A 4,281-nucleotide genomic window follows, 5' to 3' on the forward strand; every position below is an offset into this window, starting at 1 on the left:
CGCACGGCGCTCCAGAGTGCTGGCGCTCTCGCAGCATAAGGGGAAGTGGCCGTGAACTAAAACACCAGATTCACCTCAACATGTGGAAGAACTGCGTCCATGGAGCACTGGAACAGGGTGGCCAGGGAGGGTGTGGAGTTATCCTCGCTGCAGACATCCCAAACCCACCTGGACGCGTTCCTGTGTCACCTGCTTTAGGTGGCGCTGCTTTGGCAGGGAGTTTGCCTAGGTGATCTTCAGAGGTCCAACCCTAAAAATTCTGTGATTCTGTAAAAATTTAACCTAAAGCGCACTTTTAAATTAATTACAGGTTACCACATCGTAACCCTGTGTGGGTATTTAATGTCCTGGAAGCTTGGGGGGCCAGCAGTCATTATAAGGAGCAAAATCTAAATAACTGGATACAGTAAGGCTAGAAAATGCTGCTGAAAAATCCCAGGACAGTTTAAGCTCCTTTTGCTTCTCTAGTTATTTGTGGTTGGTAAGAAGTGAATCAAAAAAACATTAGCCCAGCACTGAAAGTGAGCAAGGTTCCACTTTGCACAAGACATGGGCTGCAGCCTCATCTCCAGTAATCAAACCTAAAAGTAATAATTTACAGATTCCATCTCCAACATTTCAAGCCCCAGCTTTTACATAAATTAACAGACTTAAAATGTAGATTTTACAAACAGAGAAGTCTAAACATCATGTGGCTCTGTACTCTTCACAACAGTCATGGCAAATTATAGAACTCTTTGTCACACAAACTTCCCCTTTGGACATGCAGCCTCAGACTGAGGCATTCGGCTCAATTCAGCTCACTTGAAATGGCTCCAAACACTGCAACTTTTTCCTGGTGATTCAGCCCAAAGGTATTTAGCAGAGATGTATATGTTTGGAAAGCTTCGTTTTCCTTCATTTTTTTGGTCCCGCAGTGTTTGCAGGTCACATGAGGTCTTGTAAATACAGTCTTGGCTCAGGACCTGCTGGCACAAGTTTGTCTTATACACACTCTGTGCTTATTTTATCTGTATGTCCTTTTTTTATATCTTCATTAATCTAAAAGAGTCAGCTCTAGGGACAAGTGATCCTGACCTTCCACTTCGCTGTCACACTTCTTCCTGCTGCTTTCTGCTTCATAACGAAAATCCGCTGCTTGCCACACCCTCTCACACCCTTGCATTGATTGCATCCCCAATTCAGGGGCTTAAGACATTTATAAATACAAGTAATTGTGCTTCCTCATCCCTGGAATGAGCTATCCCTCATCTTCCCAACAGCAAAGCAAGAGGCATAGAGAAGTAGGAGCGTGTACAGTGTCACCCAGTGAGAAACAGCACATAGGAGAATTCTTTGCAAGTGCTGCAGCTGTAAAAAAGATTCTTCATCCATTTGAAAAAAATACCCAAACCTACCCGAGATTGTCACCTTAGAGGAGGGAAGTCACTTCTGCTTGGGGCAAGGAGTCATTATTCCACGCAATTGCCAGAACCATTTTATTTGCAGCATTATCTTAAAAGCCCCTTAATGGAGAAGGCTGCCACCTGAAGATGCTTGTTCCAAAAAGAAAAACACATTCCCACAGTTAACCTCTGGGCTAGTAATTCTTATCAGGGTCTTCACCTATCACCACTGCTGCCTCTCTGTCTGCAGTCAGATCTGAAATGCTCTGTAGAGAGAAGAGAGCTTAGAGCAATCTTTGGCTGCTCTCACAGCCAAACATCTGCTCACCCAAACAGCATTCCAGACATGCAGTACACCTCCCAGCTTCACAGCAACACACAGGGAAAAAACAAGGAAACTGTTTCTCAGGCATTTACATTTGGTTTTAATAGTCAGGGAGCCTTTTGGATGCACGGGTGGCATCCACGCTTTTGCCCTGGGAAAAAAAGGCGGCTTGGGCTCCATGCTGACGTCTTCTGGGAGATGGACACTGCTGGGAAAAGGAGGTTTTCCTCTTCTCTTGGACTCTGTTAACACCCTACTTGTTTTAAACTGAAGCCAACAACTAGAGCACACAGTACAGAGCAAAGACTTCAAGTAGGGATACAGAAAAATTTATAAGCTTCCTCTCCTCCCTGCTCACCTTCCCTCTGCTCTTCAACACCGCACACTCTTGAATCTGCTTCCTCGACTTCCACCAGTCTTGAAATTGCAATCCTTTGGGGCCAAAGAGAGTCCTGTTCCCCAGGTGACTTCTATTTAGTCCTGGGCTGGCTCCCCAGACGGGCGACTGCCTGTGGCTTTTGCCGACTGCTGGCACCATCTGCAGGCCCTACAAGAGAGGGAAGAGGAAGAACTCGGTCAAGTTTCTCACACCTTGATTTGAGTCTCATTGCCAGTCAAAATGGGGAGGAGACAGATTGCTACAGGCTGTGGAGGGGTGAGTTTGGCAAAGGCCAAGGATCTGCATATCGCTGCCTCAGGAAGAGCCCAAGGTGACACCTTCAGTGGAAGGCAGTATGTTGGCATGTGGCTAACTCAGATTAAATTTTGTCCTTCACACGTGGGTTAGACTGGGGTTATGAACACCACTGAAAATGTTATTTTCTCTTCCTAAGAGGTTATTTTTGGCTAAGAGGGAGATGGAGTGTAACTCCTTCTGGAACACTGCCCATGTCATCTGTTGCAAAGAAAAAAGTCTTAAAACTTGGCTATAAAACCTCTACCCATGTGACTGATTTCACAACTGGACCATTTGTGTTGCATTTACAGCTCTTTCAGTTCAGATTGCACCAGAGCAAGTGCTGAAGAGTGTCACAGTTCCTCCTGAGCCAATCTGATATTCATGCACTCACTTGTTTCTGTAGGTCCTGTCCTTTGACATGACCAGTGTTGCTGTGCTGGGTGGTGCTTGCAGGAGCCTTGCCTTTTGGCAGTACCATGAGTGGAGTCCCCTCTGTTGGAAGCAGGGAGCGTTTTGTTATAAACAGTGGGAACAGAGCACAGTTTAAAAGTATTTTGCTGTGTATGAGTTGCTAATATCTAGCCAAAATAAATAAGAGCATTGTAAATCAAAAGTTAACCATTTTGACTGTGTATCTCCCATACAGAGCTGTGGCTACAAAATAAATGAGCCAGTGAACAAGAAACTGATGAGCTCCTAAGTCTCCCTCCTGTTTCAGGGTCCTGAATGAAATCAGTTTCACCAGAGAGTCATCGGTGAATGGCACAAAAGGAGGTGATCATCCTGGTCAACACAAGTGCCCTCACACCAGATTGCTCAGTGCATCTCTAGTTACAACTCCCACACTCCACTGGACACACTGGACACAGGTGACACACAGAGGGAGAGTCTAAATTGGAGATGGCAGCTAAGCCTTGACCTCTTAGCTATTTCCCACATTTTAAACCCAAGGCCAGTACTCTAGGAGTGATTTTATTGCCTGCCAAGGTTTACCTTCCTCACATACACTAGGTTTAGCTGCTGTGCATGTTCTGCCATCACAAGAGCAGGATGCTTTCCACAGCAAACATGCCTTGAATTCAGTTCCTGCCACACTGACCTGCTGGACTGAACTTTCTGGCAAACCAGAGAAAGTTGGGCTGAGATGGGTATCCAGAGACTATCCTTCCTACAGAGTGTCATTTTAGATGATCTGTAACTGCCACTGTGAACAGAATATGCCAAGAGGTTAACAGATGAAAGCACAGACCCTTTATCAACAGGGAGAGATGAAACATGTCTAGCTGAGAGCTGTCAAGCTGTGGGGAAAGCCAGAAAGCTGGTAAACATGGTGATAAAGAACACAGCAAGGAATACTTCAGAATTCATTTTGTCCCCTGATCCTCACTATCTTGGCTACTTTATTGGTTTAAAAGCTTGCCTGGCAACAGAGGCAAATGGAAACCTGTCCCATTGCCCTCTCTGGGGAGAAGGCTCCTACTAAAACAGAGCTGATTTGCAAGGGCAATATACCAAAACCTCTTCTAATAGATTTCAGTTTCTAGAGGTCCTTCCACTTTGGTATCTCCCAGCTTTGTGGACTTAGCTGAGAGCTGCCAGGTCCCCATGCCCTAGAGAATAAGCCTAATAATAAGGAAGAGTACTAGTCTGACTCAAGGGTGGTGGAGGGAATGTCAAATTTCACCGCCCAGGGAATATCCTTTGTGTTCCCAGGCACACCCTTTCTGATCTCATCTTTGTTAGGATCCAGATGCTGACTGACATCCAGAGGAGGGCTGTTGTGGGGCTGCAGGAAGAGGGAAGAATGAGATCCTCAGCAGATTTTTTCACTATAAAGCCCCTTCTCTACCCCAGGCTCTCAGTCGGTGTTACAAAGACACTCTTGATACCTC

This window comes from Corvus brachyrhynchos, unplaced genomic scaffold, assembly GCF_000691975.1.
Source record: "Corvus brachyrhynchos isolate BGI_N302 unplaced genomic scaffold, ASM69197v1 scaffold5, whole genome shotgun sequence".
Classification (NCBI taxonomy): Eukaryota; Metazoa; Chordata; class Aves; order Passeriformes; family Corvidae; genus Corvus; species Corvus brachyrhynchos.